Raw genomic sequence first — 13,133 nt, 5'->3', positions numbered from 1 at the left:
TTTCCTGTGTGGCGGCTAGAAAGTGAACACAGACAACTTTATCAACATGGGCACGTCTTGCTGGAAGTGCCGGGCTGGCGCAAATTTGGAATCGCTAACGGATCGTCCATCCAGGATATGATGTCGGGACATGTGCCTGCTCTGTTTCACTTATCTATGTCCAATGTTTAACTTGCTGGAAAGTTGTACAGTGGCAGAATGCATTGCTTTCCTGATGCTGGAGTTTAATCATACAAGGTGAACGTGTACATCAGACTGTGACCATTTATTATCTTGTGTTACCTGTTTGGAGACCGTAACTATGCGTTAATTCAAAAATATTCAACAGTGTTAATTGCTTCTAAGATACATCTTGATCGCTGCATATTTTGTTGAGTCCTTTTATTTAATCTGAGGTTTTAAGGGTACAGATATCGATACCTCGGACCTTTGGAGGTGACAGAGTCCCACCTCTAACTGACAAACCAGGGACTCCTAAGATACGACTTGGCAAACAAATGGTAATGAGATGGGGAGCTATTAATATCAATGGGGGCTACTCTGGGAAGAAGGTAGAGCTGGCAGAGGCTGCAAGTAAGATGGGGTTGGACATTTTAGCTGTTAGTGACGTTCGGGTAAGTGGTGAGAAAGAGGAGGAAGTGGGCGAATACAAGGTCTACCTGTCAGGAGTCAAAGCAGGAATAGCACAATGGGGAGTAGGGCTTTACATCAGGAAAGCGTAGTTGCAATAAGGTATGTAAACGAACGACTGATGTGGATAGATTTGACAGTGTCTAGCAAGAAAATTAGGATTGTGTCAGTATATTCGCATTGTGAAAGGACAGATCAAGATAAGATGGATAGTTTTTATGAGGCACTCAGTGATGTAGTTGTTAGAGTAAAGGACAAGGACAGTGTTCTGCTCATGGGTGATTTTAACGCCAGGATTGGAAATCGAACAGAAGGGTATGAAAAGGTTATGGGTAAATTTGGAGAGGATATGGAGGCCAACAGGAACGGGAAACAACTCTTGGATTTCTGTGCCAGTACGGGCTTAGTAATCACAAACTCCTTTTTTAAACATAAGAACATTCACCGGTATACTTGGGAAGGCAGGGGAACCAGATCTGTCATTGACTATATAATAACAGATCAGGAATTCAGGAAGGCTGTGAGGGACACACGTGTATTCAGGGGATTCTTTGATGACACTGATCATTATTTAATCTGCAGTGAAATTGAGATTGTGAGGCCGAAAGTGCAGGAGGTCAGGTCCATATGTAGGAGGATAAGAGTGGAGAAACTTCAGGATAAGGAAATCAGGCGCAAGTACATAACAGCGATCTCAGAAAGGTACCAGTTAGTTGAACGTAGTCAATTACAGTCATTGGAAAAGGAATGGACAAGGTACAGGGACACAGTACTAGAAGTGGCTAAAGAATGTCTTGGAACAGTAGTGTGTAAAAGCAGGATGAAGCAAACAGCTTGGTGGAATGACACAGTCAAGGCAGCCTGTAAAAGGAAAAAGAAGGCGTATCAAAAATGGCTACATACCAGCACCCAGGTAGACAGAGAAAGTTATGTTGAAGAAAGAAACAAAGCCAAACAGATAATTGCAGCATCCAAGAAGAAATCGTGGGAAGACTATGGAAACAGGTTGGAGACTATGGGTCAAGCTGCTGGAAAACCATTCTGGAGTGTAATTAGCAGTTTTCGAAAGGGAGGTAAGAAGGAAATGACAAGTATTTTGGACAGGTCAGGAAAACTGCTGGTGAATCCTGTGGATGCCTTGGGCAGATGGAGGGAATATTTTGAAGAGTTGCTCAATGTAGGTGAAAATGTGATCAGTAATGTTTCAGATTTCGAGGTAGAATGGGATAGGAATGATGATGGAAATAGGATCACATTTGAGGAAGTGGAAAAAATGGTCAATAGATTGCAGTGCAATAAAGCGGCTGGGGTGGATGAAATTAAGTTGGAACTCATCAAATACAGTGGAATGTCAGGTCTTAAATGGCTACACAGGATAATTGAAATGGCCTGGGAGTCGGGACAGGTTCCATCAGACTGGACAAAAGCAGTAATCACACCAATCTTTAAACATGGAGACAGAAAAGATTGTAACAACTGCAGAGGTATCTCTTTAATCAGCGTTGTGGGTAAAATCTTCTCAGGTATTGTTGAAAGGAAAGTGCGAGTATTAGTTGAGGACCAATTGGATGAAAATCAGTGTGGGTTTAGGCCTCTTAGAGGTTGTCAGGACCAGATCTTTAGCTTACGGCAAATAATGGAGAAGTGTTATGAGTGGAACAGGGAATTGTATCTATGCTTTATAGATCTAGAAAAGGCATATGACCGGGTTCCTAGGAGGAAGGTATTGTCTGTTCTACAAGATTATGGAATAGGAGGCAAACTTTTGCAAGCAATTAAAGGTCTTTACATGGATAGTCAGGCAGCAGTTAGAGTTGACGGTAAATTGAGTTCATGGTTCAGAGTAGTTTCAGGGGTAAGACAAGGCTGCAACCTGTCTCCACTGTTGTTCATATTATTTATGGATCATATGTTGAAAACAATAGACTGGCTGGGTGAGATTAAGATATGTGAACACAAAATAAGCAGTCTTGCATATGCGGATGACTTAGTTGTGATGGCAGAGTCGAGTGAAAGTTTGCAAAGTAATACACTCCTGGAAATTGAAATAAGAACACCGTGAATTCATTGTCCCAGGGAGGGGAAACTTTATTGACACATTCCTGGGGTCAGATACATCACATGATGACACTGACAGAACCACACGCACATAGACACAGGCAACAGAGCATGCACAATGTCGGCACTAGTACAGTGTATATCCACCTTTCGCAGCAATGCAGGCTGCTATTCTCCCATGGAGACGATCGTAGAGATGCTGGATGTAGTCCTGTGGAACGGCTTGCCATGCCATTTCCACCTGGCGCCTCAGTTGGACCAGCGTTCGTGCTGGACGTGCAGACCGCGTGAGACGACGCTTCATCCAGTCCCAAACATGCTCAATGGGGGACAGATCCGGAGATCTTGCTGGCCAGGGTAGTTGACTTACACCTTCTAGAGCACGTTGTATGGCACGGGATACATGCGGACGTGCGTTGTCCTGTTGGAACAGCAAGTTCCCTTGCCGGTCTAGGAATGGTAGAACGATGGGTTCGATGACGGTTTGGATGTACCGTGCACTATTCAGTGTCCCCTCGACGATCACCAGTGGTGTATGGACAGTGTAGGAGATCGCTCCCCACACCATGATGCCGGGTGTTGGCCCTGTGTGCCTCGGTCGTATGCAGTCCTGATTGTGGCGCTCACCTGCACAGCGCCAAACACGCATACGACCATCATTGGCACCAAGGCAGAAGCGACTCTCATCGCTGAAGACGACACGTCTCCATTCGTCCCTCCATTCACGCCTGTCGCGACACCACTGGAGGCGGGCTGCACGATGTTGGGGCGTGAGCGGAAGACGGCCTAACGGTGTGCGGGACCGTAGCTCAGCTTCATGGAGACGGTTGCGAATGGTCCTCGCCGATACCCCAGGAGCAACAGTGTCCCTAATTTGCTGGGAAGTGGCGGTGCAGTCCCCTACGGCACTGCGTAGGATCCTACTGTCTTGGCATGCATCCGTGCGTCGCTGCGGTCCGGTCCCAGGTCGACGGGCACGTGCACCTTCCGCCGACCACTGGCGACAACATCGATGTACTGTGGAGACCTCACGCCCCACGTGTTGAGCAATTCGGCGGTACGTCCACCCGGCCTCCCGCATGCCCACTATACGCCCTCGCTCAAAGTCCATCAACTGCACATACGGTTCACGTCCACGCTGTCGCGGCATGCTACCAGTGTTAAAGACTGCGATGGAGCTCCGTATGCCACGGCAAACTGGCTGACACTGACGGCGGCGGTGCACAAATGCTGTGCAGCTAGTGCCATTCGACGGCCAACACTGCGGTTCCTGGTGTGTCCGCTGTGCCGTGCGGAGCAAGTATGGTGGGTCTGACACACCGGTGTCAATGTGTTCTTTTTTCCATTTCCAGGAGTGTATTTCAGAGCTAGATCAGAAATGTAAGGACTATGGTATGAAGATTAGCATCTCCAAAACGAAAGTAATGTCAGTGGGAAAGAAATATAAACGGATGGAGTGCCAAATAGGAGGAACAAAGTTAGAACAGGTGGACGGTTTCAAGTACTTAGGATGCATATTCTCACAGGATGGCAACATAGTGAAAGAACTGGTATAGCAAAGCTAATGCAGTGAGCGTTCAGCTACGATCTACTCTCTTCTGCAAGAAGGAAGTCGGTACCAAGACTAAGTTATCTGTGCACCTTTCAATCTTTCGACCAACTTTGTTGTATGGGAGCGAAAGCTGGGTTGATTCAGGTTACCTTATCAACAAGGTTGAGGTTACGGATATGAAAGTAGCTAGGATGATTGCAGGTACTAGTAGATGGGAACAATGGCAGGAGGGTGTCCACAATGAGGAAATCAAAGAGAAACTGGGAATGAACTCTATAGATGTAGCAGTCAGGGCGAACAGGCTTAGATGGTGGGGTCATGTTACACGCATGGGAGAAGCAAGGTTACCCAAGAGACTCATGGATTCAGCAGTAGAGGGTAGGAGGAGTCGGGGCAGACCGAGGAGAAGGTATCTGGATTCGGTTAAGAATGATGTTGAAGTAATAGGTTTAACATCAGAAGAGGCATCAATGTTAGCACTGAATAGGGGATCATGGAGGAACTGTATAAGGGGGGCTATGCTCCAGACTGAACGCTGAAAGGCATAATCAGTCTTAAATGATGATGATGATGATGATGAGATATCGATACTGTATTTGACGGATCGCATCTACCCTTACCCTTCTTCGCCAAAGCGTGGCGGCATCGCTGACAGGGATGCCCCATTGTTCTAGAAGGGACAGGTTGGAGCCCGGAGATGGTTTTGCGAGAAGGAGTGAGTCAGTCGCTCCAGAGCTATCACTTGTGTCGGATGCGTATGTGTTTGAGAAAAGCACTCGTAGTTAATGTGCTAATTTTGATGTGTAGAATTATGATTAATTTCGTATCAGGAAGTTGTTATGTAATCAAAAAGGACAACAGAAGGCGACCGTACGATAAGGAATTGGCAATGGTAAACTCATATAAGCTCATGACAAATAAGTGACTGTAATATTGCAATGTGAGTGTGATCAGATCAAGGGTCTTGGCACTTGAATTTAAAGTGAAATAACAAGTTTGTTGTACTGGCCATTTTCACAGAAGCTGTATATAAATCAAAGTAATTCGAAACAAAAATACCTACTGCATCCTGCGCATTAAGTTTTTTTTTTATGTCTTGTGCACCCAGACGCGTTTCGCCTAACAGTTCGTTGAGGTTCTTAAAATAGAAATGTACTTATAGATCAGCGTCTAAGTCATTACTTTTAAGCCAAAAAACTTTCTCTCGGGTGGTAAACTAGCTGAATGTTTGTACTTTTCCTTTTGGTCACTATCTCAACCTATACCAGTTTAACTACCATTATCTGTGTGTAGAGTGTCATTTGTTTCTGTAAGTGTTGCCAAGGTTTCGCTTCCAAAAGATTTTCCTGTGACTATACGGATGGTGATGTAAGGTCTCTTTATCCCTCTCTCCCTCCCCTTCTCCCTCTCTCTCCCTCCCCCATCTCCCCCTCCTCCTCCCCCTCTCCCTCTTCCTCCTCTTCCCACTCCCCCTCTCCTCCACTCGAATTCTAGTCCCCCATGACTATTAACTTTTCGTCTGCCTTAACTATTTGAATAATTTCTTTTATCGCATCATACATTTCTTCAATCTCTTCATCATTTGCGGAGCTAGTTGGCATGTAAACTTGTAGTACTGTGGTAGGCGTGGGCTTCGTGTCTATCTTGGCTACAATAATGCGTTCACTACGCTGTTCGTACCTGCTTGTCCGCGATCCTACTTTTCAATTCATTATGAAACCAACTGCTGCGCACCCCTATTTCATTTTGTATTTATAACTCTGTATTCACCTGACCAGTAATCTTTTTCCCTCCTGCCACCGAACAACACTAATTCTCACCATATCTAACTTTAATCTAACCTTTTCCTTTTATAAATTTTCTAACATACCTGACCGATTAAGCGATCTGACATTCCACGCTCCGATCCGTAGCGCCAGTTTTGTTTCTCCTGATAACGACGTCCTCCTGAGTAGTCCACGCCCGGAAATCCGAATGGGGGACTATTCTACCTCCGGAATACTTTACCTAAGAGGCCGCCATCACAATTTAACCATACAGTAAAGCTACATGCCCTCGGGAAAGATTACGGCTGCAGTGTCCCCTTGCTTTCAGCCGTTCGCAGTACGAGCACAGCAAGGCCGTTTTGGTTGATGCTACAAGGCCAGATCAGTCAATCATGCAGACTGTTGCCCCTGAAAATACTGAAAAGGCTGCCGCCCCTCTTCAGAAACCACGTATTTGTCTGATACTTCTCCGTTGTGGTTGCACCTACGGTACGGCTACCTGTATTGCTGAGGCACGCAAGCCTCCCACACCAAAGGCAAGGTCCATGGTTCAAGGAGGGGGGAGGGGGGGGGGCACTGATCATACACAGGCAGTAATCCGATAATCCTAATAATCACAATACAGGATCGAAAATCCATTTCTCTCACAAGAATAGAAATATACGTACACACACACACACACACACACACACACACACACAAACACGTACAGAACTTTCATAGCACACATATAGTCACAAAAACAGAGTGGGAAGCAAAACCTGATAAAGACGGCAACACTTATAGAAATAAATGACATTATACACACAGGTAATGGTAGTTAAATTGCTAAACGTTGAAGACAGTGACCAAAAGGGAAAGTGCAAACTTTCCACCAATTTGCAGTGTGAGAGAAACTGTTTGGCTAAAAATAATGAATTTCACGCTGATCTGTAAGTACTTTTCCATTTTATTATAGAAACCTCAATGAACTGTTTTAAATCTGTAGCCTAGAAATGCAAACGGTTACCTGAATGTGCAAACGGCAAAATCGTGTAATATTTCATGACACTCACTGTAGGTGCCTTGCAACTAAGACCAAACACGTCTGGGTGCACAAGATATATAAAAAATCTTAATGTGCAGCATGCAAATGGTGCTTTGCTATCGAACTACTGTAAAACATAATAAATTAATTGTGTTTTGCAAAAATATTCACATATTGAAACCTTTAAATTATTATTCGAATATTTCAGAGGAATGAATAATACGAGTTGACAGGGTATGAATCGTAGACTCAGGGTCAGAGCTTTAGTTTATCGGCCCATGTTCCTTGGGATGAGTTCGCCCACGAAAACTGGCTACTTATGAATGTCCGATGTCTAATTTTCCACCCCTAGACTGTAGCAAGTAATAATCAGTCATAAATCAATAAACAGTACGGAGTGGCATGTGACAAGATTCTGTGCCATTTTAAGTGGGGACTGATTTTACGTGATTGGTGTAATTGTTAACTTGATATTGAAATTCTATGAGAATGTTACGTACTATCATTTTTTAAGTGAGCGTAAGCTTCAGGTTATTCCTTTAATTTGGTTATTGCTATTATATTATTTAATAAATCTTGAAAGGATTGAGCAGCTTCCTAAGTAATGATATTTTGTACATTCAATTTATTGCTTGGATTTTTGTGTTTAATAGAAAGTGGTTTTGTGGATTATTGTTATGCATACCTCTCGAAGCCAGCAGACACCACTTCCTCTGTCACACACAACATACGCAAATGTATGATCGCGTTACAACGATTTTAGTTACATAATAGTACAGCCTAAACTCACGAGAGACGATGAAGGCATTGAAACAGAGGATGACACGCGTAAAGCTGAAATACTAAACACCTTTTTCCAAAGCTGTTTCACAGAGGAAGACCGCACTGCAGTTCCTTCTCTAAATCCTCGCACAAACGAAAAAATGGCTGACATCGAAATAAGTGTCCAAGGAATAGAAAAGCAACTGGAATCACTCAACAGAGGAAAGTCCACTGGACCTGACGGGATACCAATTCGATTCTACACAGAGTACGCGAAAGAACCTGCCCCCTTCTAACAGCCGTGTACAGCAAGTCTCTAGAGGAACGGAAGGTTCCAAATGATTGGAAAAGAGCACAGGTAGTCCCAGTCTTCAAGAAGGGTCGTCGAGCAGATGCGCAAAACTATAGACCTATATCTCTGACGTCGATCTGTTGTAGAATTTTAGAACATGTTTTTTGCTCGAGTATCATGTCGTTTTTGGAAACCCAGAGTCTACTATGTAGGAATCAACATGGATTCCGGAAACAGCGATCGTGTGAGACCCAACTCACTTTATTTGTTCATGAGACCCAGGAAATATTAGATACAGGCTCCCAGGTAGATGCTATTTTTCTTGACTTCCGGAAGGCGTTCGATACAGTTCCGCACTGTCGCCTGATAAAGTAAGAGCCTACGGAATATCAGACCAGCTGTGTGGCTGGATTGAAGAGTTTTTAGGAAACAGAACACAGCATGTTGTTATCAATGGAGAGACGTCTACAGACGCTAAAGTAACCTCTGGCGTGCCACAGGGGAGTGTTATGGGACCATTGCTTTTCACAATATATATAAATGACCTAGTAGATAGTGTCGGAAGTTCCATGCGGCTTTTCGCGGATGATGCTGTAGTATACAGAGAAGTTGCAGCATTAGAAAATTGTAGCGAAATGCAGGAAGATCTGCACTTGGTGCAGGGAGTGGCAACTGACCCTTAACATAGACAAATTTAATGTATTGCGAATACATAGAAAGAAGGATCCTTTATTGTATGATTATATGATAGCGGAACAAACACTGGTAGCTGTTACTTCTGTAAAATATCTGGGAGTATGCGTGCGGAACGATTTGAAGTGGAATGATCATATAACATTAATTGTTGGTAAGGCGGGTACCAGGTTGAGATTCATTGAGAGAGTCCTTAGAAAATGTAGTCCATCAACAAAGGAGGTGGCTTACAAAACACTCGTTCGACCTATACTTGAGTATTGCTCATCAGTGTGGGATCCGTACCAGATCGGGTTGACGGAGGAGATAGAGAAGATCCAAAGAAGAGCGGCGCGTTTCGTCACAGGGTTATTTGGTAACCGTGATAGCGTTACGGAGATGTTTAACAAACTCAAGTGGCAGACTCTGCAAGAGAGACGCTCTGCATCGCGGTGTAGCTTGCTCGCCAGGTTTCGAGAGGGTGCGTTTCTGGATGAGGTAACGAATATATTGCTTCCCCCTACTTATACCTCCCGAGGAGATCACGAATGTAAAATTAGAGAGATTAGAGCGCGCACGGAGGCTTTCAGACAGTCGTTCTTCCCGCGAACCATACGCGACTGGAACAGGAAAGGGAGGTAATGACAGTGGCACTTAAAGTGCCCTCCGCCACACACCGTTGGGTAGCTTGCGGAGTATAAATGTAGATGTAGATGTAGATGTAGAGCTATAAAGAATTGACAAGGAGTTAAAGATTCTGAGAGCCTGGGTGACAGTGTCAATATTATGGTGCATATGAACTCCGTAAATGAATGGTCAGTGCAGCTGAATGCTGCGCTGGTAGCCTGGATTCCATTCCCGGTGCTACCAGGGGGTTTTTCTTGGTGGGAGGACTGATACAGGGTGCATTCAAACTATTGAGGTCAACGGTTGAACTAACCGACCGGTTAGTAGGGGTTCCGAGTCCAAGAAACCGGACAACGACGGAGAGCGGTGTGCTGACCACATGCTTGTCCATACCGCATCCAATGACGCCCTTGGCAGAGGATGACATGGCGGTCGGTGGATCCCGATTGGTTCGTGTGGGACCTGAACACGGAACTTGAACTTTTACTATTATTTCGAGTGATGAGCCAATAGTTTACTTTTGACACTGGGGAATGCTTTAACTTCTTTTTTGTTACAGGTCATGCCAAGCCATAATCAAGTTCTGGAACTCTGAAGGATATTTAGTATAGAAATTGTTGTATGAGGAGACGACGGAGAGGGTGGCACACAACATAATTTAGAATGCAAGGAACTAGTGACTCATGAATGTTGTTGGTCTAAGAATACCGTATTTGAAGATACATACATTGGTTTCCGATTAGTGAGTAATGGATGAAGTAAACGCGTCCTCAGATTGTGTATAACCGACACAGTTCACTGTTAGAATGGTTGTGATAATACAGCAAAGTTTCGGTACTGTATCCTTTACAGGTAAAGATGTCTTGGTCGAGGCTTCCTGTGTTGTCAGTGTAATCGAAGATGTGCAGAACTATCCACTGAAGTATTTACATTCTCGTTTCTCTGGTAAAAATTATTACGGATTTTTCAAAAATACACTATGTGATCAAAAGTGTCCGGACACCTGGCTGAAAATACAAGGATTGGAACTTAAATAGTGGCAACTATTTATTCACAACCGATACAAAAGAGTTACATGTTTGCACCTGTTACTGTCCTTCAGAGTAGTCACAGCGTTGTGTGTAACCCGCTTGCAGCGATGTGGAAGGCGTAGTATACAGTTAGCAGAGCCTGTTCTGTTGATGGTGCGAATGAAGCGATCTAAAAAAAACTTCTTCCACAAAGCTGGTCGCAGGTGGTGCTCCAAAAACGAACAGTAATACTGTGCATTGACGGTCTGCCGTGGAGAAACGTAATGCGTCAGGATAACACCATCATAGTCGTACATGAGAATCACCTTAAGTTTACACTATAATTAAATAATCGTTCAGTATTACACAAATTCAACAGCTCAAGGGGTTTCTGCATTAAAGCCATGTGTTGAAAGTATCCGCGCAAATATGAGCCGCTGACTGTTGACGAGCTATGAGGATTACTTGAAGTTTAGTAACTTCATCACTATTTTGATGCTGGATTCATATATAGATGGCATATCCACGTCAACTGATTTACCGTCTCTTACATTTTCTTGTCTGGGACTCATGTTGTTGTCGTGGTCTTCAGTCCTGAGACTGGTTTGATGCGGCTCTCCATGCTATTCTATCCTGTGCAAGCTGCTTCATCTCCCAGTACCTACTGCAGCCTACATCCTTCTGAAGCTGCTTAGTGTACTCATCTCTTGGTCTTTCTCTACGATTTTTACCCTCCACGCTGCCCTCCAATATGAAATTGGTGATCCCTTGATGCCTCAGAAAATGTCCTACCAACCGATCCCTTCTTCTAGTCAAGAGGGTCTGGGACTCATATACAATTGAAAATGGCCGCATTCAACTGGTAGTTACAGAGCGTTAAATCAGAATAAATCGCCAATATAGCAAAACTACGAACATTCTGACACTAAACGTTGGATACGTTTTTTATGCTGTCTTAGTTATTCCACGATGGTGCCTTTTAATACAGGTGGCAAACCATTCCTGAGCCATGACAGAGCGTCCTGTGATTTGATTCTTGCAATAGATAGTTTTATATGATTTTCTAAAATCGAGAAGAATCAGTGTATTAGCCGTTTATATCTTACATATTGCCTGCTGCCTCGTTCGCGTAAACTTTATGGTTTGCACACATATTTTTAATCATTAATCGAATTTTTGTGTTGTTCCCATATTGAATTATCTTCTAAGCTTTTCACGCTAAGGCCATAGAAGTATGGTTTTTCCGAATGTACTTCTGTCCAAAAAGCGATTCTGGTAGCTGAATCAGATGCCTTTTTTCAGTCCTGCCTTTTGCGTTCTTGTGGTGATATTTCCATATAAATTTTCATCTCATAACACACATATCTTTAGATGTCGAATACCAGTTTTCACACATTTAGCCGGCCGGAGTGGTCGAGCGGTTCTAGACGCTACAGTCTGGAACCACGCGACCACTACGGTCGCAGGTTCGAATCCTGCCTCGGGCATGGATGTGTGTGATGTCCTTAGGTTAGTTAGGTTTAAGCAGTTCTAAGTTCTAGCAGACTGATGACCTCAGAAGTTAAGTCCCATAGTGCTCAGAGCCATCTGAACCATTCACAGATTTAGCTTTGAAAATGTTGTAATATACCGGCTACGAAATATTTTCATTAAAAACTGTATCCCCTATTTCATTTCCATTAACAGTTTAACCGCCAAAAAGTCTGAAACACGTATTTTTTATTTTTAACCGAGAAATCAAACACCAATTTCGTTATAAATGCTTTAATAATGGTTTATTTTGAAAAACCATTCATCCACTACTTTACCCCTTTAGTGGTTGAATTTACAACAGTGCTAAAGTAGGAATTTTTTTAATTTCTGACCGAGAAACCAAATATCAGTTTTCGTAATTCTATCTTCAAAACTGCCTTAATAGCGACATATTTTCAAAAAAACCTTTCATCTCCTATTTCACTCCCTTAGAGGTGGAAATTCGAGAAATTCCTTCTTAAATGATGCCTACAGTACAGGATTAATACCTCACCCAAACCTCAACTTTCTGTCCTTAGTGGTTTAGGCTTGGCGATGATGAGTCAATCAGTCAGTGAAGACATATCCTTTCATATATAGAGACAGCCAGTTTCATGTTGTCGATAACTTTGACAAGGACGGTTGTGATGCTATGGTATTTCTGAAAACATGTTAACAAAAATAGGGCTCTGAGCACTATGGGACTCAACTTCTGAGGTCATCAGTCCCCTAGAACTTAGAACTACTTAAACCTAACTAACCTAGGGACATCACACACATCCATGACCGAAGGCAGGATTCGAACCTGCGACCGTAGCGGTCTCGCGGCTCCAGACTGTAGCACCTAGAACCGCACGGCCACTACGGCCGGCAAACATGTTTACATGTTTTGTATTAAAAAAATAAATTCACCCTTAGGTTAGCAGTTAAATGATCACTCAGTAAGCATCTGAGCGGCTTCTGCAACGGAAAAACAGATATTTTTGTCTCTGGAAGCAGATGAATTAGGGTAATGTCATGACTTTAAAGAACAGTGGGCAACAGAGTATCAGTAGTATCTGCAATACCGTGAATAACAGTACCATCATGCTCTGCCACGACGGAGTTAATTTAAAACAGTGGTATTTCGACTGTGTGATGAACGTCACGTCTAAGAGGAAACTTCAGTGCAGTGTTTCCATGTGTACTGATAGGGAAAACCGTTTAATTCTTTACTTGTATGTCT

This window comes from Schistocerca cancellata, chromosome 3 (genome assembly GCF_023864275.1).
Source record: "Schistocerca cancellata isolate TAMUIC-IGC-003103 chromosome 3, iqSchCanc2.1, whole genome shotgun sequence".
NCBI classification, from domain to species: Eukaryota; Metazoa; Arthropoda; class Insecta; order Orthoptera; family Acrididae; genus Schistocerca; species Schistocerca cancellata.
The sequence above is the reverse complement of the archived record's forward strand: the minus strand, read 5'-3'. Positions refer to the sequence as shown.